We start from the raw sequence: 23,220 nt of genomic DNA on the forward strand, positions 1-23,220 counted from the left end.
GCCAGACTGCTCAGTGTGAATGGAAGGCTGCTTGTAAAAGCTTAAGATGCTGTACCGCATCAGGCTAGACAACAACTCACCCTCTGCATCCTCTCTCCCCACTTCTGCTCAGCTGCTTCTCAATCCACTTCTCTGACCTCCTCTGAGGCTCATCTGTATCAGTTTCATTAGTTCTCTTGTGTCTTTGATGTGGACAGTCTGTGTGGTCTGTCTGATTCATCTGCCATCTTGCCTGAAGTCTCACTGGCTGATTTTCAGAAGTGCATCTCCAGACCTTTCTTCCTCATCTGTTTTAGTGTGGGAGTGCTGTTGAAACATGTAAGCCACCAGTGATGGATGGGTGGTGGCTGTGCATGAAGTATATTGTCTGGGAATTGAATCTGGGCCTCCTGTATCTCACCGCCATCTGCTTGATTTGGACAGGACAACTGCCCCCTGTGGGTTTCTGAGGCTCTATATCTATGGGAGATCAGAAAACCTCATCTTTCTCTCGGAGAGCGGATGGTAGTTCTGAACTGCTGACCTTGTGGTTAGCAGCCCAACATAACACACTACAACTGCATAACACAGTACAACACCCAGACACCTGGTTTCCTGTATGGAAGGCAATACATAATTCTACCACTGAACCAGCTGTGTGTATTTACATGCACTTCTGTCTGGCTTCTTGTAAGTCATCATGAAAGGTGTGCAGTGAACAGTGGACAGATAGCTGAGTATCATAAATAGCATGGCACTGTGTGTGACCACAGGTCACAGCAGGCATGTGTGTGTGTGTGCGTGCACTAAGTGCTACTCCAAGGGCAGTAAGTATCAGTTAAGAGAGAGAGAGAGAGAGAAGAGATGCCCTTCTTTCTAGGCAAGGCAGTCAGGGTTGACTTCCTGGAAAAGGAGGGGCTTGTGACCAGGGCCTTGAAGAATGGTAGGCTTTTGCCAGGCATCTGTGCACGTGTGCAGGACTCAGTCTAAATGGTCTGGGCAGGACTGAATGGCTCTGGTACGAACGGAGAGCACTGCTCCCAAAGCTAAGGTGGGGGACCAGGAGGTGCCTTTTTACACCCTCCGCAGGCTTCATGGAAAATTCAAGAACAGGAGGGCGCGGCGGGGATGGGGGCTATTTCCTTCTTTGCTAAGGGTGAGAGGTTGAGGCCAGCGAAGATCAGTGACCTGCCTAAGATGAGGTGGCTAACCTGAACCTCGATCCCCTCCTGACCACTGGGTGGTTTTTTTTGTTGTTGTTTTTTTCCAACTGGGTGTTATTTAAACCTGCCATCGGCCCTGGGCCTTGGCTCTTCTTCCTGTAAGATGGGCAGAGGGATCCGACTTCCTCAAGCCCACCCAGCAAGCACCCTGACTTTCCCTGCTACACCTTTACGACTGAGCTCTGGGTTCAGGGCAGTGCTCTGGTTTCAGGAACAGCAGCAGGCAGCGGGCTGATTCTGGGTTTAGAGTAGATGCTGGGTGGTTGAGCCACCTTTAGGGGCAGCCTCTGCTGATAGTCATACCACTTGTCACCCACCACACACAGTTCTTTCACAGTGCCTCTGTTCCGCATGAGAGACAAGGAGGCACCCACACGTGTCCTGGCCAGAGAAAGGACAGGCTCAGAGAGGTGTGGCGACTCGCCCAAGTTTGCACAGGTAGTGGTGGCAGAACCCAGACTTGTACCAACAAGCATAGCTCATCTTCCTTTGCTCTCCCCAGGCTCCTTGCTTCCCTGTTTTTCCTTCTTACAGCTCCTGCAGGAAAGGGAGCTTGTCTGCCATCATCCTTTGACTGCCCCTCTGTTGTCTCTAGCATCTGACACAAGGCCCTTCATGGACGCTCAGGAAGGGTTTGCTGAATGAAAGCCAAAGTGGCGGGATGAGGCCACCGGCTCAGTTCTCATGTTGGCTCTGACTTGGAGCCAGAGAAGGGTGACATCTCCAAGGATGTGTGTCTTCTTTTGGCTTCTCTAGAGAAGCCACTAGGCCCTCGTAGTCCAGTGGCTACCCGTTGGGCTGCTAACTGCAAAGCCAGCAGTTTGAAGCGACCAGTAGCTCAGAGGGAGAAAGACAGTGCTTTCTACCCCTATAAAGAGTTACAGTCTCCAAAACCCGCAGGGGCAGTTCTACCCTACCCTGTGGAGCTGGTATGGATCAGAATCAGCTTGATGCCAATGAGATTAGAGGTTCGTTTGGAGTGGGCTGGGGATGGGGGGCACAGAGAGGAGCCACTAACCTAAGATATGACGAAGTCTGTCTTGGATGAAGTACAGCCAGAATGCTTTTTAGAAGTGAGGATGACAAGACTTCATCTCATGTATTTGGACATGATATCAGGAGGGACCAGCCCCTGGAGAAGGCCATCCTGCTTGGCAAAGTAGAGGGTCCGTGAAGAAAAAGATGAGATGTGTTGGTACAGTGGATGCAACAGTGAGGAGATGGTGCAGGAACCCGCAGCCTTTCATTTCTGTTTTACGTAGAGGCACTATGAGGCACAATTGACTCAACAGTACCTAACAACATCAGAGCAAATCTGGTGAGACATGTAAGAGGGGGCTTCCACCTGTTCAGAGAAAAATAGAATGCAAAGATAATACAATTTTTCCATGAGCTTTTTCAAGCCCCCTTGTGTGTGTTTGTGTTTGTGTGAGACACAGCTCCATGGGAGAAAGATGAGAGAGGAAGAGATGTAGGTGTCCACTTCAAAGGATTGACCCTTGAAATTATGGGACTTGCAGGTCCCCAACCACAAATCAGGCAGAAAGCTAGAGACTTCTGTCCTCATATCTATAGGTTAGGCAGTGAGAAGTGTGCAGGAGAGAGCGAGAGGACTCTGCCAGGAGATCCATTTATCGCTGGGAGGCAGGCCATGCCGGAAGAAAACTCCACAGTCAGTTGAGATGAGCACATCATATCACATCCTGAAAAGTGATTATGTTATATTATATTATGTTAAGAAACAGCAACCAGCACAGCATCCGGCCAAACCCTGGAGACTCATAGCCTCCCTAAGCGGACACATAGAATTTGCCATCACAATGGGCTTCCCTTCCTCCTACACCTTCTGCCAGAGGGGTCTGTTGCTGCTGAAAGGTGTCCCCATGGCACATGGGTCCAGGTAGGAAGTGCCTTGAGGCCTCATACACTGGGGAGGTTGGCAGCCAGTGTGGACCCCTCCAGTGGAACTGGTCTTTCCTGAAAGGAGTTTGGGGCCAGAGTGGTTCAGTGGTAGAATCCTACCTGCAGTGACCAGTCATCTGTCAGTGGGGGCCTGGGTATTGCTCTGCTGCTGTACCGGTTGGGCTGAGCTTCCAGAGGAAGATAGATTAGAAATGACTCCCTTCTCCACTGCTGAAGACCAGAGTGGAAGTCCTGTTGACACGGGACTCTAGTCCATGGCGGCTGCAGGGACCGTGCAGGACTGGGCAGTGCTTCATGGACAGACACAGTGGCCAAAAGTCAGGGGCCGTGCCAAGTGGCACAAAGAGGGATGATGAAGAGGAGCCTGAGGGCCTCTTTCCACAGGCAGGAAGGGCCTTCTTAGGGAGCCTTTTTGGGCCAGGATCCAACATCTCAAGTCTTCCCAAGGTCCAACCGTGGCCTTTCCCTGAGGGACACTCCACCTAGGGGTCTTTCCAGAGGTCTTTCCAGGGGTCTGTCCTGGAGGGCAGGGGCACCTGCTGGGTGCTGGTATGGGAGTGAGACAGGTGACTCGTCTTCCTCCTCACAGGGGCGCTTCACTTACCTTGTGAGCCAGCTGCAGCTGCAGCGTGGAGTGCAGGCTGTGCTCTCTCCCTAGCCCCTCCTGGCTAGTCCCTGGAGCAACCCCTAGAGGCCCCGGGGAGGGCCCACCAGGTGTCTGGGGTGGGGTGGGTGGCAGAGGGATTCCTCAGGGGCAGGGTCCCCCAGCTGTCTTCCTTTAGCCTGTCCTCACAGCCTGTTAAAAAGCAGTTTTATTTATGTGTCTATTTATATAAGGAGTTCTGGGAGCCCTGGTGGCATCATAGTTATACCTTGAGCTGGTAACCACAAGGTCAGCAGTTCAAAACCACCAGCAACTCTGTGGGAGAAAGATGAGGCTTTATATACTGCAGTTACAGTTACAGCCTTAGACACCCCCAGGCACAGTTCTGCTCCACCCTGTAGAGTTGCCGTAAGTCAGCATGGACTCCCTGGCAGTGAGGCAGAGCGGCACAGTGGGTTAAGCACTGGGCTGCTAAGGAAAAGTTTGGTGGTTTAAACTCACTAGCCGCTTCGTGAAGGAAGCAGGGGCAATCTGCTCCCGTAAAGATTACAGCCCAGGGACCCTCTGGAGCAGCCCTGCTCAGTGCTCGGAATGGAATTGAGTCCACGCCTGTGCGCCCCATCGGTTTATTTATTTTAAACTTCTTATTGTGTGTGGATGAAAGTTTACAGGGTGAATTGGTTTTCCACTCCACAGTTCATGCACATGTTGTTTGATGTCACTGATCACAATCATGCACTGTGACCGGCATTCTCCCCACTTCTTCCCTGTGTTTCCTGCTTCCCTGCACCCTCCCTGCCTCTCCCTTCCTGCTTCCGAGCTTTTTCTCTGGGCAGTGCTGTCCTTCGGATCCCTGGTGCTTGCTGTTGTAAGGAGCACTTGCCTCCCTGGTGTGACTGTCCCTTGGCTGAAAGTAGAGCCAGGGGGTGAGTTCAGGTCTAGACTGGAAGGCGTCTGAGGGCCACGGTCTCAGGGTTCCACCATGAAAAGCAGTTGGGAAGGGCGATGGACTGTGAGGCAACTTCCTGGGCTCGAGACAGCCCTCCTTTAGTTTTGGGGCCTTGTTTACTGCTGGCTCCCCCAGGGGGGCCTTCTAAATGGTTCCATTCCCTGCCCATCCCTGCTTCAGGACCCATCCCTTTTAGTTGCTTTCCTTAGCTCTTTGTAAGATGGATGTTTCTATTATATGCCTCTTAGCGAGGGAGAGAAACCAAACGCTGTTATTGTTAGTATTATCGCATTTTTTCAATGAGCGTTCTCCCCTCTTGGGTCATCGCATCGAGAGAAAACATTTCAGTCCTCTGAAAAAGGAGGACTCCCGGCACGGGAGAGCGAGACTCAAACGGAAGAGCCTGGAGCAGGACGGCCAATCGGCGGCAGCTCGTGGGCTCTTCTGGGCGGACACAGTGCTGGAGAGTTTATTTGGGGTTGGCTGGTGGCAGCATATTTCAATTAGCTCCTCAGCGTTGTACATCTACCAGGCCCGGCGTTTATTGTGGTTTTGCCATCTGGTAGGTAGGAGGCCTGCAGCCCTCGCGGCTCCCTCAGTAACTACCAGTTTAAAGGAATTTGTTGGCTGTGTTTAAGAAGCCACCACTAAAACACCATTAATAACAGAGGCCTCTGGAGCGCTGAAAGCACTTCCACTTGTTTGGCCATCAGCTGGACACGCGCAGCCTAAGGCTTCGCTTTCCCAACACGGGGAAGCAACGTCCCGAGAGTGGCCTGGTCCAGACTCTCCCAAACCCCACGTCCACAGGCATGGAGTTGTCGCTCACAGGGGCCCATAGGACAGAGCGGAATCAGTCTGTATGGTTTCTGAAGCTGTGAATCTTCACCAAAGTAGACCGCCGCACCCTTCTCCCTCTGCGCAGCTGGTGGATTGGAAGCACCAAAACGGCTCGATTCAGAGCCAAGCACTTAAGCCACTGCGCCACCAGAGGAGCTGCTCCTTCCACAGAGAGGAGCCGTTCACGTGTGCTTCTTGGAAGGCCGCATTGGGCGTGCAGGTGGGCTCCTGCCCTGCAGAGCCACAGAGAGTGCTAGTTGTGTGACAGCCCCCAGCCGGGGCGGAGCCCCACAGAGAGAGGAGCAAGGGCACTGGCTCCTCAGGGTCCTGAGTTGCTAGGACACCAAGGCTCATGTTTTCCTTTCTACTCCAGTATTTCCTTTTCGTGCCAGCTCGCTGCCTGACTTTGCCGCAGGAGGAGCAGTCACGGGGGCTCCTCTGACTCCAAGAGCCAGAGTGCTGGAAAAGGTCTACTGCAGGCATTTGCCCTCTCTACTCCTCTGTCCCCGAGATCTTCCCGTGGCAGGGCTGGACTGGGCTAGTGGCAGGGGAGAGGGACTGGGGCTTAAAGGCAGGGCCAGGGCACTGCAGGCTGGCTGCTAGCATCTGGGACATCCAGCTCAGCCAGGCTGGCCTTGGTGGCCTTGTGTGTGGCAGGGTCAGGCTGGTGCTATGTGAGCTGTACCTCAAGGGGGGTGGCAGGTGTTACTGGGGCCACCTGGCACTGAGGGCACCATGTCCTGGTGGTCGGTACCAGGTGATGTTGTCAGGGAGGACAGGCCAGACACCCAGCGGTGTGCTTCAGACCGAGAGAGGCTGACACATCTCAGACACAAAGTCAAGGCCCATACCATGTTGTCTTGGGGTAGCTCCTGGTGCTTTAGGGAAGGTGGCAGGTGTGAGCACATACAGTAAGGGGGCTGGTGAGTAGTGGCTCCCGAGGACTGTCACACCAGGGCGTCAGCAGGGCCTCTTGGGGATGCTGAGTGAGCTCAGAGCGATCCGGAATTCACTAAGTTGCACTTGCCTTCCTTAGGCAAATTGACTTCCCTGTCCCTTCGCTCCTTTGCTGACTTATGAAATCCATTATTGGCCGAGCAATGACTTGCGCAGCGCTGCCTGGGGAGTCGGGGAGGCTGGGGGCTTTGCTCCCAGCTCAGGCTCAGCGACGGGTAGTGCCCACTATGCTTGGTCGGGGAACTTTAGGGCTATTTGTAAGTTAGTGAGTTACAAGTGGGGTTGCTATCCACTGGGTCAACAGTTGGGAAGCACCAGCAGCTCTGTGGGAGCGAGCTGATGCTCTGCTCCCATGAAGATCTCCGAAACCCTCTGTAGGGTGCTGTGAGTTGGAACCATGGGTTATAGGTCTGTGGGTTGTTCTGGCCCCTGGGCAGAGCCCATCCTCACCCTGGCCAGTTCTGCCTGACTTCTGCCCTATAGTTTCCTGGGTCAGGCACAGCCAAGTTTAGCTCACTCTATGTACAGTGCTGGCTGGGTGGGGAGGCCGCAGCCCACACACAGCTGGTGTGGTCCTTTGCTGGTGGCATGTTGATTCATGTGACTGGGTGCTGAGGCTAGCACACAGGCAGACCTAGGACCCATCACGCAGCCACTACCAGTTACAGTGTCCCGGCTTCTTGGCCACTTGTTCTACCCCAGGCGTTTCATTCCACAGCAGGCCTCCAGAGTTAGCCCTGCAGCACAGTGAGAGACAGGCCCCGAGAGGGAACATCTGTTTCATGCCTCTAGCTCCCATGGCTCCTAGAGTCTGGTCCAGGCAGCCTGGCTCTGGGCTGAGCTGGTGCTGCAGCCTCTTGAGAGGCATGATGGCTGCCTCAGGTCACCTTGGAGCCTAAGCATCACAAAAAGTGTTTGGGTTTAAATACTGTTTCACAGTGACCCGTTCAGCCATTTCTACGTGAGCTGTCTAATGACCGTGGTCACGTTCTTCACAGTGAGTGAACTTTTTGGTCCTGGGACTTCCTTCTCCAGTGCTCTGGTCTCCCTGCCCCCTCCCTTCCTGCTGTGCCTCAGAGGGATTAGTGACCCCTTGGATACATCTAGGGGTCTTTAAAAGGAGCTCAGTCCTCAAGAACAGGTGCTGGTCCTGCACCAACCTGGCATTTTGTAAGCAGGGGACCTCGGGGTGCCTTCCCACTCAGAAATTTTGTTTTCTGTACCCGACGGGGGGATTTTAAAACACTGGCAGCTCAGGGCCTTCGTCCTGCCTTACATCTGCCCACCCACCCTGGGGCCCCAGGTTTGTGAGTGGCAGTACTCACACACCTCCCGGGGACACAGCTCAGGTGTGTGGCCCCTTGGTGCCAAGCTCATGCAGCTGGAAAGGACTCCCTCCCACCCCCTCAACAGGCCATGGTTTATTTTTAGCCCTATTTATTTTAACGGCGTGATTCCATCACTATGGAGATTGGTGGGGGGTGGGGGGAGGACAGGAGTGGTGGTGGTGGTGAGCATAAGAGACTTCATGCCTTCCCTGCCCAAGAGAGAAGAAGGGGATCCTGGATCAAGGGTTCCCCAGACAGGTGGGCTTCCTGAGGGCGAGCTCAGCTACTCTGTGTGTGTGTGTGTGTGTGTGTGTGTGTGTGTATGTAAGAGAGAGAGAGAGAGAGACAGGGAGAGACACACAGTAGGGAGAGACACAGACACACATACAGATAGGGAGAGACACAGAGACACAAATAGAGATTCAAGAAAGAGTCCCAAATAGAAGAAAGAGCCACAGAAACAGGGAGAGCCACAGACAAACGCTAGATGTCAGGGCCCAAGGTGCCCACAGCTATCCTGAGCTCTACTCAGGCTCTGCTGGAGGCCTGGTTCTAGCTGAGTCGTGTGACCCTGGGCCTGGCTGCGCCATGGGCCTTCCTGTACTCACCTGACCGTTCCAGCCCTTCCTGCTCCTCTGGATCTGGTGAAGGAATTGACCCAGGCAAACTCCGAGGATGCACAAGGGACACCTCCTTGTTCCCTGTTCTGAGTGAGGCAGCTCCTACTGCCAACACAGCCGCTCGGCCTCTGCTTTTCCCTGAAGTTGGCCTCAGAGGCAGAGGCAAGAGGAGGTGCGAGGGAAAGGCTGACCGTCCCGTGAACCAGAACAAAAGGCGCATTTGGACCGACTGACACACTCTCCTTGCCCTGTGCCTCAGCTGTCTAAGGCTGGTATCAGATATAGCACAAGTGGGTGACTTTCATGAACAGACATTTTTTCCCTCACAGTTGTCGCTGCTACGATTAGGTGCCAGCATACAGTGACTTTGTAGCGCGTTGTTGCAGCCACGTGTCAATCCATCTCGTGGAGGGTCTTCGTCTTTTCCACCCCCCCTCTTGTGCAGCAAGCATGCGGTCCTTCTTCAGGGGCCGGTCCCTCCTGATGACGTGTCCAAAGGACTGGAGACCTCCAAGTTGGCCATCCTGACTCTGTTTAGGAGGCTTCCTTTGTGCCTGTTCCCCGGGGAAGGTGCTCACCTCTTTTTACCTTCTGTTTCCTGGTTCTTTGATCCTCCTTTGGTATGTCCTTCCCTTCCCTTTGTCCTTCTGTCAAAATCTGCTGCAACCCATGCCTTACTAAATTGGCTCATTTGCCTGACAAAGTCCGATTCTTAAATGGGATGACAGCCACCATCCAAAACCAACAACAACTAACCAACTCATTGCCATCGAGTCGATTCTGACTCATAGTGAGTCAATGGAACTGCCTCTGTGGGTTCCCAAGACTAATTCTTTACTGGAACAGAAAACCTCCTCTTTGTCCCAAGGAGTTGCTGGTGGTTTCAAACCACTGACCTTGTCATTACTAGCTCAACATGTAACCATATTCTCCCAAGGCTCCTGACACCCATGCCACTCACTCACTTTCATCGAGTCAATGCTGACTCATAGTGATCAGTCTTTCTTCCAAGGAATTGCTGATGGTTTCAAACTGCTGACCATGTTCATTGCCACCCAACGTGGAACCACTATACCACATCCACCATAGAAGTTTAGAATTTGCAGCCCATCGGTTGGGGCCTCAGTATATCATTTGTGAAGATTCTCACTCTCTAGTGGACATGGCTGAGGCAACCATTGAGCACCAGGGCTGCCCTAGAGTCTATTTGTCTGGGCTCACCTACCCACCCCCTGCCTGGGTTCTTGCTATTCAGATGTTTACCCAGCCTTGCCAGGGCAGGAGGGGTCCGTGCAGGGTCCTTAGAACCCAGTACTGGAATCTTGAATTTACACAGCACCTCCTGTGTGCCTCTACTGGGTGCTCCTGGGAATGGGGGTGGGTGTTCCTGGCAAAACCTGGCTGTGCCAGGTCACCAGGCGTGACGACATTTGTCTGTATGGAACACTAGCACACCTGACGTTGGGCATGTCCTTTTATGGCTCTCGCCCGCTCAGCCAGTGGAAAGACAAACACCTATGCAGAGAGCAGATGCCAACTGCCTGTGTTCCCGCACGCCCACAGCCGGAGGGCCAGTGGCAGTGTGCCACCCAGGGGATCAGTCAGCAGGGGTGCAAATGATGGGGCATGAGGTGCAACTCTGCCCTGACCTGCTGTGTTGCCTTGAGCCGGGCCCATCCACTCTTGGAGCTTCTGTGTCTTTTGGCTGGTCCTGGGGTTGAAAGAAGAATGTACAGAAAGGTGCCTAACACATTGCCTGGTACCTGACAGGTGCCTCGTTCACCCTGGTGGATGTTTGGTTCCCTCCAGTAAGAGCTCACTGTAGACTGGGACCACTACGTTAGGACCTTATGTGCAGACTCAAGCTGTTAAGGTTTATTGATTGAGGTAGGGCAGAGTGATGGGCTTAAGATTCTAGATTGAACAAGATCACTTTCTGCTTCCTTCTACTTGCTGGGGCATGCCTGCGCATTTTCACTAACGTGTCTCCCTATTTGTCAAAAAGATGACTAATTGTATATTTGTCTGGATCTAGGTATGGCTAGTTGTTTGAATGTATGTACGTATGTGTAGATGGTCAGTTGTATGGATGGTTGTATGTGATGAAGATACAGAAAGCTAGTTGTGTGTATGTATGTATATATTTATGTAGGCCTGTATGACTGATTGCATGTATAGAAGGATACCTGTATGTATATATGGGTGGATTGTTGGGTTTATGTATTGATTATAAATATATGTATTTATAGATGGCTAGTTGTATATATGTACAGATGAATGGTTAGTTGGTTGTATGTATGTGTAGATGGCTAGTTATATGTATGTGTGTGTGTATCGATAGGTGGATGATGCATGAAGGGATGGGAAGAGGATAGATAGAAAGCAATTGAAGTATGGATAATGCATGAATAGGTGGATACTTTTTAAAATCATTTTATTAGGGGCTCATTCAACTCTTATCACAATCCATTCAAAAATCAATTGTGTAAAGCACACTTGTACATTCATTGCCCTCGTCATTCTCAAAACATTTGTTCTCCACCTAAGCCCCTGGCATCAGCTCCTCATTTTTTGCCCTCCCTCCCTGCTCCCTCCTCCCTCATGAACCCTTGATAATTTATAAATAATTATTTTGTCATATCTTGCACAGTCTGATGTCCCCCTTCACCTACTTTTCTGTTGTCCGTCCCACAGAGAGGAGGTTATATGTAGATCCTTGTAATCAGTTCCCCCTTTCCAATCCACCCTCCCTCCACCCTCCCAGTATCACTACTCTCACCACTGGTCCTGAAGGGATAATCTGCCTTGGATTCCCTGTGTTTCCAGTTCCTATCTGTACCAGTGTACATCCTCTGATCTAGCCAGATTTGTAAGGTAGAATTGGGATCATGATAGTGGGGTAGGAGGAACCATTTAGGAACTAGAGGAAAGTTGTATATTTCATCATTGCTACATCACACCTTGACTGGCACATCTCCTCCCTGAGACCCTTCTGTAAGGGGATATCCAGTGGCCTACAAGTGGGCTTTGGGTCTCCACTCCGCACTTCCCCCACATTCACAATATGACTTTTTTTGTTCTGATGATGCCTGATACCTGATCCCTTCGACACCTCGTGATCGCACAGGCTGGTGTGCTTCTTCCATGTGGGCTTTGTTGTTTCTGAGCTAGATGGCCGCTTGTTTACCTTTAAGCCTTTAAGACTCTAGATGCTATATCTTTTGATAGAGGGGCACCATAAACTTTCTTCAATCCCCTGGCTATGGGCAAAGAGACACCTGATTGGTGGTGGTGCTCTTATATCAGTCAGGGGCAGAGCAGACTGGCAGCCCTTTGTTCATCCTAGCTTGATGCCTAGATAGTGGCCAGAGCTGTTTCATGCCTAGGGCACATTAAAAAAAAAAAAAAACTTTCTTCACCACATTTGCTTATTCACCTAGATGGATACTTATATTTATTTATGTGTGTATAGTTGGGGTCTGAGTATGTATACTTGAATGTATGTGTGGATATTTATGTATAGTTGTATGTGTGGATACTTGGGTGTCTGTGTATGTATACATGGATGGATGGATAGTTGGATGTCTGTGTGTAAGTATTGATGTATGTATATATGTATGTGTGGATAGGCATGGAAAGCCATCCTTGTATGTCTTCTCATGTTTGTTGATGTAGACAACACACCTCTGGTGACTTGACTGTGCTGCCGGCGGGGAGGGGGACAGGCCTCTTCCTGGGTCAGGCCCCCTGCTACCTTTGCCCTCTGTGCCTGACCTGGAGCCCTAAGGCCTCCTGACTCAGCCAGCGGGCCAGGAAGAAACAACAGGGCTTAATCCAAGGAGTGTTGTGATGCCCAGCTTCCTCGTCTTGCCTGCCCAGGATCTCTCTGCTCTTCAGTTTGTCATGCTCTCCAGAAGGAAGAAGGGAGGTCCCGTGGCCTTGGCCACATTAACAACCCTCCATGAGCCTTAGCCTGTGGATGGAGTCAAAGGACAAGGAAAAGGAGCTTCCTTCCACAGGGCCCTTCCATCTGTGTGTTGCATTGTGTGTTCCAGGCAGCAAGGCGGAAGGCCAAACCAGATGTCCTCATTCCCAGTGCATCCATTAAGTCTGTGGGCCACCAGCTATCCAGCTAGTGGTTCCTCAGAGAGCCTCTGTGAGCCTGTGCAGTGTCCCCTCCTGCAGGAAGCCCTCCCTGATAGCCTAATTCATGCTTAGTTCCTCAGTCCTCAGCATGCACTATGTGTGAGACACATTGACTCACAAATCCCAGCATGCTGTTGGGGTGGTATGCAGCTCTTTCCACATGTGTGCGTGCATGTGCACATGTGCAAGACAGGAACTGTTTGGTGTCTCCCTGAGAAAGGCACCCAGCTTGGGATACTGGGTGTGGGCCAGTCCTAAGTATAAAAGCAGATGATTCAACACTAAGAAATTTATAAAAAGCAAATTAGGGAAAAGACAAAATCAAGATATAGTTGTTCTTGCATTGTTGTTATTAGCTGCCAGCAAGTTGGCTCCCGAGTCCTGGCGAGTCCCAGGTACAGGTGAGTGGAATGCTGCTTAGCGTCTATTGTGGCCTGGACCCTTGTAATCCATGAGGTCATCTTTGGCTGATTCTCAGAAGTATATTGCCAGGCCTTTCTTCCCAGTCTGTCTTAGTCTGGGAGCTCCATTGAAACAGGTCCGGCCTCCACTGATGGGTGGGTCATGGCTCTGCATAAGAGGAGGTGCAGTAGATGCTGGACCAGCATTCGGTCAGGCTGCCCTCCCCCTGGCAGACAGACACAGATTTCACCAACACAAACACTATCTTGGACCAGTGACCACTGGAACAGCGTCTCCCACAGTCTGTTTTGAGGGACAAGCAGAGCTGCTGTTAGCTATTGTGTCAAAAAATAACTCTGGGATCAAATAACATCTAGAAACTGCTGCTTCGAGAGACACTCTCATTTTAAGTCAACTGCAGCATCACTACGGATCATTTTTCTGGCAATTGGAGCCAGTGTGACGGTTTAGAAAAAAAGAAGCGGGCATGACTCGGGAAAAGGGAGTCCCAGTGATGTCTTTAAATGGATACAATGCTCACCAAGTGGAACGACAGAATAAGCCAGTCTGACGGCCAGTCGCGGGTCAATGTGAGCACCAGAGCATCCTCACATTGTCAGCGGTGGCCAACACGGACAATTAATGGGGAGAAACGTGGCCAGAGAGGCAGGGGCCGTGTTTCTGGGTGAGAAATCAACAGCGATGGCCACCAGGGTCTGTTTGACCTATATGGCATCCAGGATGACCCCAGGGGACATGAGGCAGCAGTGTTTGCTGCAGAAAAAATGGGTCTCTGGAGAAGCCCCTCCCTGGGGTTGAGCCCGCATCCAGTGCCTCAGTGATAGAGACAAAGGCCCCAAGTTTGCTTGTTTCCGAGAAGGGCTCTGGAGTTTAAGCTGAGTTTTGTGCCCAGCTGCCCTGAGCCAGAATCTTCTTTGCTGTGAGAAATGGGATGACGGCGCCATCCGTGCCGGGTTATTCTGAGGCGCTGCCGAAAACGTCAGGGACACATTTGCAACCTTAGGCTGTGATTACAAAGGCTTCAAGTGCCTTATTTTAAGCTCGGCTCCCGTCGGGGATGTTGTGCTCAGAAGAGTGTGACTGGAGGAGAGACTAACCTTGGTGTGTTCTCCCCGCCCTGGCCCTCCAAAGGCCCGCCACAATGCGAGAGGATGCTGGCCTGTGGCTGCTGGTAAATCATTAACTTCTGTCACGTTATCATCATTAGTACGAGGACACCCCATTTAGCCATCGTTGCCAGGGGAATGGGCATTCTCCACATTTCCCCAATAATTCTCAACTCCCCCCCCCCCCCCAAACCCTTCTCCTCTCTCCTCTCTCCCTTTCTCTCAAGGCATCTCTTGCCTCTCAGTAAACAGAGTCCTCTGGCTGTAATTCAGCCTGGTTGGGATCTCTGAGTCACTAGGCAGACTGGGGCCACTGAGATGAAGACGCAGGCCTCAATCCGATTGCCACCAACCGGGCTGTTCTGAAGGCCGTGGAAAGGGTTCAGAAGGCTGTTCTGGGCAGAAGTCGCTGGGGGTCCCTTTCCTTCCTATTGTTGTTGCTCAAGGACCCCTGGTGGCCCAGTGGTTAGGCACTTCTCGGCTGCTAACCAAAAGATTGGTGTTTGAACCCAGCAGCTATTCTTTGGGAGAAAGATGGGCAATCTGCTTCCATAAAGATTATAGCCCCCAACCCTAAGGGGAGTTCTACTCTGTCCTAGGAGCTTCTCTGGGCTGGAGTGGACTCAACAGGCAACAGATATGGTTTGGGGAAGGCGCCCCAGAGGCACAGTGGCCTGGGGCTTAGCTGCTAACCAAAAGGTGGGGCTTTGAACCCACCAGCTGCTCTGCAGAGGGAAAATGACCTGTTTCTATAAAGATGAAAAACAAGCAAACAGCCTATTGTCACTGAGTTGATTCCTAGTCGAAGAGACTCTTCATCGGGTTACTAAGCTGGGCCATCTTTACTGGAACAGAGAACCGCATCTTTCTCCCTGGGAGCAGCTTGTAGGACGGAAGCTCCGGCCTTGCAGTGAGCAGACTGACCCCTAACCCACAGCGCCACCAGTCTCCTTTCCATGCAGACCACAGCCCCGGAAACCTCTGAGCCGTCCTAGTGTGTCCTCTAGCTCGCTTGGAGTCAGGACCACCTCAGCGGCAGCAGGCTTGCATTTTGGCTGTTGCGACCAGCGGTCATCGCCTTAGCCCACGACTAGTGGTGACCCCAACAACAAACACCGCCTGCACCTGCAGGTACAGTTGTGCACTGCATCATCGTGAGCCAGGAGGCTGTCAGAAGCTGTTTTTCACAATTGACTCCTGTGACATGTAGAAGCCATCACGGGGTGACAAAGGAGACAGGGTCATGGCATCAGAGGGCAGACGGTCGTGTGCTTTAACACTATGTATCTGCACGTGCTGGCTGTCCCTGCCCTGTTCACTTGACAGTGGCTCACTGGGGACGCTCACCTCTATGAAACGGATCTTTTGTCTTGTATTTTAGCGTAGTTTGCCTCCGAAAACCTGTAATTGGTACCGAATTCAAGGACTTCCTTCCACACACACACATACCTTCACTCTCCTGGCTTTGCTCCCTGAGGAAGCTGTGACTGCTTGTTGGGTGTGTGAGAAGAAGCTCTGGTGGCGCTGTGGGTTAAGTGAGGGACTGCTATTAGTGAGCTCAGCGGTTCAAACCCACCAGCCACTCTGCGGGAGAAAGATGAGGCTGTCAACTCCCATCAAGATGGACAGCTTTGGGAAAGACCTGTATTGGGTCTCCCCGAATCAGAATTGACTCGTCGGCAGTGGTTTGGATTTGGGTCAGTGTGCGTGCGCGTGTGTGCGCACTTAGAGAGGAATTATACGAAATTCTCTGTGTCGGGGCAAGGCAGTGGGGTTTTGCCCCAAAACCCAGGTTGGGAAGAAATCATAAGTAAAATGGAAATCAGGAGAGAACTCCTCATGGGTGAGCCTTTCCTGTTGCAAAGGGTGGGAAGCAAGGGGAAGGCCGGCAGGGCCTCGTGAGGTGCCGACTCTGTAGGGTTGCAGCCTTTGGGAGCAGGGCCGCAGAGCCCTTTCCTGCCTTGCCTTCTCAGCCCAAAGGTCTATCAGGGTGCTCCGGGTGCTTTCTGGGCCCTTCAAGGAATGGTTAGCTTGCCTTCAAGGAGATGCTGTCTAATGGAGCCCCCGCTTGTGTCCAGGGGGACCCCAGGCCTGTGGCTTGGATTCCCAATTCACTGTTGCATCCACATTTTGAGTGCCTTCCAACCTAAAAGCAGGCACTTTCTTGGAGCAGTGTATTGAACACGATTCTGCTGTGACCCGCGGGACTGTCATCCGGTGAGTTTTGGAAGTAGATTGTCAGGCCTGCCTTTCTGTCGTGGTCTGGAAGGCTACTGAAACCTGCCCACCGGGGCGGTAGGCACCATGGGAGACCCTGCTGGCTTCTGAAATACGGTGGCACAGCTTCCAGCAGCACGGCAACGCACAAGCCACCGCAGCACCACACCCTGGCAGACGGGTGGTAGGGTATAGATATAGATAAAGAGATTTATTTTAAGGAATTGGCTCTCAAGGATGTGGTGGCTGACAAATCCAGGATTTGTAGGGCAGGGAAGTCTGACAGGCTGGAAACTCTGGTGGGAATTGATGCTACATTCTTGTGTCTGGAATCTGTCGGGGAGACTGGAAAGCCAGGCAAGATCTCGGGTGTACAGGCAGGAGCCCTCCTCCTGGAAACCTCCGTTTTTGCTTTTAAAGGACGGTCTACTGATTGGACGAGGTCCACCATCATCCTCTCCTTCACTTGGGATCAAGGAGTGTGGATGTGAGTTGCGTCTACATGATCTCATGGTAACATCTAGAGGCTGGTGTCTGACCAAACAACCAGGCACCTTGACTGCTGCTGCTGCCAGGTGCTGTTAAGTCCCTCTGGCCCCTAGCACACCCCCTGCAGGACAGCAGGAAATGCTGCCCCGCCGTCGCCATCCTCACACTCATTGCCAGGTGTGAGCCCATGGTGGCAGTCCTGTGGCAGTCCATCTTGTTGAGAGTCTTCCTCTTTTCTGCTGACCTTCTTTACCAAGCATAGTGTCCTTCACCCGGGAGTGGTCCTTCCTGATGCCATGTCCAGAGTACACGAGACAAGCCTAGGCCACCCAGGGTGGTGAATCTCTCTTCTGCCCATGGCCATTTGGATGTTTATAACCCCATTCTTGGACTATACTCACCAAACATTTAATTAACTTGCCCTAATGTGGTGGCTGGAATGGCTTCTCTTTGGTAAGGTGTGTGATGTTAGCTACAGGTGAAAGACAAGGCTTTCTACTCCCATAAAGAATTATAGGCTCCCGGGAGGGAAGGGGAGGTAGAAAGGGGGAACTGATCTCTGGGATCTATATATAACCTCCTCTCTAGGAGATAGGCAACAGGAAAGTGGGTGAAGGGAGACGCCGGGCAGTGTAAGATAAGATAAAATAATAATTTATAAATTATTAAGGGTTTATGAGGGAGAGGGGAGTGTGGAGGGGAGGGGAAGGGAAAAATGGAAAATGAGCTGATTCCAGGAGCCCAAGCAGAAGGGGAATTTTGAGAATGATGAGGGCAACGAATGTATAAAGGTGATTTACTCAATTGATGTATGTATGGAATGTGATGAGTTGTATGAGCCCCAATAAACTGATTAAAAAAAGAAAAGAGTTATAGGCTCAGAAACCCACAGGGTCAGTTCTCCCCTGTCCTATAGTGTCGCTATGAGTTGGAATTGACTCAATGGGAAGTGAGTGATGTTAGTTTGGCATTGATTATTTCTCAGGTCTTATATAGTCCAAGGACCAGATGTTCTCCCCCGCCCATCCTCCCCCCCCTCCGACTAGGTGATACGGAAAACTCAGCACCACAGAGGGTGCTTGTTTGAACAAGACCCTGAGGCTGGGCTCTGGGGCTCCCGTGAAGACTCACCCACAGAAAGCCCTTCAGCAGAGTCCGGGCACCAGCGGGTTTCCGCCTGACTCACCACTGTCAGTGCGCTGGCACGATGTGATCGCTCAGCTGACACAGCCCCCTCAGGTGGGTGGCTACGTGTGCTGCCCATATAGAAAATTGCTACTTTGGAACACATTCCAAATGGAACTTTTTTTTCCCCCAACTAAAATTAAGAAAATAATAAGACAAGCCCGCTCAACACCCCCAAACTAAAAAGGGGGGTGGACTTTATCAACCACAAAAAATGTTGAGTGCATCCTGGTGTTGGTCTGAGATGGAGTGGGGAGGACAGAGCAGTGCATGGGGTCAACTGGAAAGGTGAGCCAGGGGCACGTCGGGGCAGTGGGTTTAGTTGATGTGGGAGCAGCAGTCCGGAAAAGACGAGTGAGAACAGCTGCACCGTGCTCCTCTGTCCATCGTATTTCCAATGAGGTCAGCAATGAAATGCAATAAAGAGACATTTCCGCGAGGCTGCGTTAAGTGCCCATCCTGGGAACAGGGCTCTTGCAGGAGCCTCTGCTGATGAAAGCGATCTGTGCCAAGTTGTCTTGGAACATTCTGGGCTGAAGCCCGGAATCGCTGGAGAAGCCCCCACTCCCCACCCTCCATGGCTGTATTGTCAGAGCATTCTTGCAGAGCTGAGGCTGGTCCAGCCCAGCTGATGCCCAAACAGGCTTTTGAAGAAAGGAGGTGGCTCAGTCACATTGGATATTCAGCCCAGATGTGCCTGGGCTGGGGGAGCTGTGAGCATCCTTCTGACCCAAGGTTCACAGGTGGCAGGGACTGGAGGTGGCCTCTCTGGTTCCAGGGTGGCCCAGCAGACAGGAGAATGGTCAGGGCTCAGGTGATGCTGTCTAGATTCCCTGTTGTCCGGCCCCTAACAGTACTAAGCCAACACGTTTGTAAAAGGACATGTGTTTGACAATACTCACCGCACCCAGTAGCCAGATGGTCCCAACAACCCATCAGTGGTGTGGTATGTAAATATTTTCCATCATTATCTGGTGCCGCCGTGTGATATTCACGAGGATGAAGAATTACCCTGAGCAGTTCTCCATCAAGAGTGAGCTGGGCCCATCTAGCCGAAGGAGGCCCGAGGAGCTATCCCTCCCTGGTGGAGGTGGGCAGCTGTCTGAGCAAACTTGGGCTCTTCCTGCTGCCTCCTTCCCAGACTAGAGGCTGTCCCCTCCCTCAGTGACCCTATGGAGATCTTAGCCAGGATGAAATGTGTTTCTCATAGGAGCCCGTGTGCTTTCCACCATTGATGAAGGAAGGCTTGGTGACCCAGCCTGTTTCCCTCTTCTCTTTGCCTACCAGGACACACGCAGCTGAAAATTTTGGTTATTAACTTATAGAACTTATAGAGTACCCTAAGTTAGGGGTTATTAGTGTAGCTTTCCCCCCTCCTTTTTTTGTGTTTTCTTTCTATTTTTACACAACTGTCTTAGTTGTTCGTTTTGGTTTTTTTCCTGGCGTCCTGGTGGCATAGCAGTTACCAATTGGGCTGCTAACCTCAAGGTCAGCAGTTCAAAACCACCAGCTGCTCTGTGGGAGAAAGAGGAGGCTTTCTCCCCCTGTCAAGATTAGAGTTTCAGAAACCCACAGGGGTAGTTCTACAGTGGCCCATAGAGTCACCATGAGTCTGAATCAACTCAGTGACAGTGAGTTTTTATTTTTTCTGTGTTTTTTGAGGGGGTCATAACCTGTACTGTGAAGTTGTTAGCGTGAAATAGTGTGGTGCTGCTTGACTAACACAACGGCACTGGGCTTAGCAAATGATCCCAGGGTGCAGAGCTGGTCTGTATTCCTGAATTATCAATGGGATCAGTCGATCTTAGTAGAACTAAGACTACTTAGTTGTATGGTTGGAGGTTCTCATCCACCCAGCAGCACCTCAGAAGAAAGACCTGGAGATCTGCTTCTGAAAGATCACAGCTACTTAGAGTCCTGTGGAGCCCAGCTGTGCTCAGACACACAGGAGGGCCCCACAGGGGATCTCATTCAATGGCTTCTGACAGGGCTGGATTTTTTGTGAGGGCCAAGATTGGCCTTAGGCCTAACTCTCTTATGTATCTGTTACATATCTGACATGTAGTTGCAGTTTGGTGAAGGTACTACTTAGAATAAGTCAAGCTACCGCTGTAACAACAACAACAAAAGCAACTCTATTTTCAATGTGTGATCACAATAAAGGGTTCATGCTCACACTTGTCATGTGTTTTAACTGGATGCTCTGTGAGTAGCCTTCGTGTGGACAGTCAAGGGACTCAGGCTCCTGTCGCATTGTGGCTCTGCCGTCCCGAGGCAGCCTTGGATTCCTCCGAGGAGAGAAGACAGAGAGCATGGAGGATTGTGGGGGCCAGGCTGGGATTCATCTCCCTCTCCCCAGGAATCCAAGGATCCAGGTGGCATAGTGGGCTGGTTACACATTGTTCTGCTAACCACAAGGCCAGCAGATTGAACCCACTGGCTGCTCTGAGGGAGAACGCTGAGGCTTTTTTGCTCCTATAAATATGGACAACTTCAGAGACACACAGGGGCAGTTCTACTCTGTCCTATAGGGTCTCTATGAGTTGGAAGATACTTGATGGCAGTGAGTTTTGAACTGACTCACAAAACCAGTCCCTGAGGCCCATTTGGAGTCAGGGGGCTCGCACTGTGATTAGGAAGAATGCAGTGGGCTCTGCCATGGGGAAATGGTGTGGCTCCGCCAAACTTATGAAGGAAGCCGGCAGAGCTGGGAGCGGAGTCCCCAGGGGACAGACGGGAGGATCCCTTGTGTGTGTGTGTGTGTGTGTGTGTATCTACCCTGTAAGGCACAGTGCACACTACCCAATGTCCTCTATGGATCATGTTCAATTCTCCTTTCTCTCAGAATCTCAGGACTGCAGGATGTGGGAGCTGACCCTAGAGGCCAGTTCAAGTTCATCTTGTCCAATCTCCTCACCGTCCAGATGGGGAGAGGAACCACAGCCAGGGGAGTTGACTTACTGAGTCAGCTAGCAGACACAAGGGTCCCACATTGCCTCCATGCAGTGACCTGCAGCGATGTTTCTGTCCACCATGTCCAAATCCCTGCTCAGGTAGCTGCTGGTGGAGCACAATAAGCAGTGCCGGCTTGTTTCCGCCTGGATCCCATCAGTAATGGGAGAACGCAGCAGCCATCTCTCCCTAGGTCTAATGGAAACACTAACTTCTTAGTGACTTGGATGTGAGTGTGAGAGGTGAAAGGTCTTCATAAGCCTCAAGTTGGTTCTGACTCATAGCAGCCCTGTGTGAAATAGAATGAAACACTGCCCGGTCCTGCACCATCTTTACAATTGTTTTTCTCTTTGTGCCCAAGCATCGAAATATTGTCAGCTACCGAACACCTCATGAATAGGAGAACATTGTCAGAAAAGTCTCACATTAGACAAAGAAAATTAATTGTCTGATTATCCACGCTGCTAATATAGAAATGCCACAAGTCTTATTTTCTCACTGTTTAGGAGAAATCTACACATTTGAATTCAGGGTCCCAGCTTTAGGGGGAGGGTTTTTCTACCAATTCTGGGGGGAGGTCCTTGTCATCAATCTTCCCCAGCGTCTAGGACAGGGGTCCTAAAACATTTTAAACAGGGGGCCAGTTTACTGTCCCTCAGACTCGTTGGAAGGCCAGATTAGTTTAAAAAACAACAACCTATGAACAAATTCGTATGCACACTGCACATATCTTATTTTGAAGTAAGAAAACAAATGGGGCAAAAACACCCGGCGGACCGGATAAATGTCCTGGGCGGGCTGCATGTGGCCTGCGGGCCTTAGTTTAAGGGCCCCTGGTCTAGGAGTTTCTCAGCACAGGGACCCCAGGATGTGCTCCACTCATGACCCTTCTTTCTTGGTGGTAGTAGGTCCCTCTCTCGTCTCTACTCATTTGTTGAATTCCTTTTATATCTCAAAAGATACAACCTAATCCTGTAAATTGCATCCTGCATTGTTACCATAACTGCCTCATTAGAAACATGGACATGAGGATTTACAATACACAGGATAATAATATCAGATCACAGAGAGGAAGATAATTACACAATAGTGAGAATCATGGCCCAGCCCAGACACATATTTGGGGGGACACATTCCATCTCTAAGATGCATGAAAAAAATCTTGATTACACTGGGTCAGTTATTTATTGCTGCAACACCCCCCAAACAGCCATCATTGGATTTACTCTCTCCACAAGGTTGGAGCAAGTTGGACTTGAGCTCTGGGGACAGCTGGGAAAGCTTGCCTGGGGAGGGAGGATCAGTTCCAAACTGATCCCACTCCCATGGCTGACGAGCTGCCACCAACTTTTGGCTGTGTCAGCAGAAGCTGTTGCCTGGGGCACTGGTTCCCCTCCATGGAACCCCCACCTGGCTGGCCAGCTTGGGCTTCTCGAGGGCTTGGTGAGCTCCTGCTAGTTGGATTTCTTACATGGGGGGCTGCAACCCCCAGAACACATAAACAGAAGCAACCAGGCCTTCTGACTTCAGGCACAGCATGTTGTCCACCCCCTTCTGTTCTTTAAGCTCAGACGACTTAGGTTAGTTAGGTGCAGGGCTGCTAACCTGAAAGTGGGCAGTTCAGTCTCATCAGCTGCTCTGTGGGAGAAAGGTGTCCTGTTTAACTGCACAAAGATGACGGTGTCGGACACCCTATGGGCAGTTCTTCTTTAAGGAGCCATGGCGGTACTGTGTTTAGGTGCTTGGCTGCCAGCACCCTACACCCCCACCCCCCACCCCCCGCCCCAGGAAAACAGACGACATCCTCTGTTTGTGTAGAGGACACTCCCCATGGGGGCAGTTCTCCTCTGTCTATACCCCACTCCACTCTGGGTTGGCTTAGGTTGGGTTTGAATCTGGGCCATTCAAAGGGAAGGGACTCCAGCAGAGCCATCAGTCACTGCCCGCCACATCCACTCTTGAAAAAGATTCTCACAGAAGGGACCAGGTGAGGCCTCAGTTCCCTTGGGCGCAGCCATGCTCTGCTGTCCAGCTGCCCAGGCATGTCCTGCTGGCAGGGTTCAGAGCCTGACCCCAGCTGTTGCCTGGCTCTGTGTTTGCACAGCTAACGGCTGTGCCTCTTCTTACATAATCTGTTATTCTGTGCTGCACCAGGCCCTGGTTACTTGTCAAAAGTTTCTAAAAGCCAGCTGTATCGGCTCCAGGCAACTGGGGGTGCAGTCTCTCCTCCTAGTATTAGTCACTCTGTACTTAGCTAAATTTAACTTTTTATCATCCAA

At 51.4% G+C, this 23,220-nt stretch overlaps 1 protein-coding gene and 1 non-coding gene across 5 annotated transcripts in view; both read left to right on the forward strand.

The window, feature by feature from the left end:
• PITPNM2 (phosphatidylinositol transfer protein membrane associated 2) overlaps positions 1-23,220 on the forward strand; it is a 138,224-nt gene that overhangs the window by 8,533 nt on the left and 106,471 nt on the right. The gene's annotated exons all lie outside the window — the stretch shown is intronic.
• Positions 11,675-11,818, forward strand: LOC142430110 (small nucleolar RNA SNORA48). The gene has a single exon (XR_012780581.1). It is a non-coding gene; the product is annotated as a small nucleolar RNA SNORA48 (small nucleolar RNA).

Source organism: Tenrec ecaudatus, chromosome 16 (assembly GCF_050624435.1).
Source record: "Tenrec ecaudatus isolate mTenEca1 chromosome 16, mTenEca1.hap1, whole genome shotgun sequence".
Classification (NCBI taxonomy): domain Eukaryota; kingdom Metazoa; phylum Chordata; class Mammalia; order Afrosoricida; family Tenrecidae; genus Tenrec; species Tenrec ecaudatus.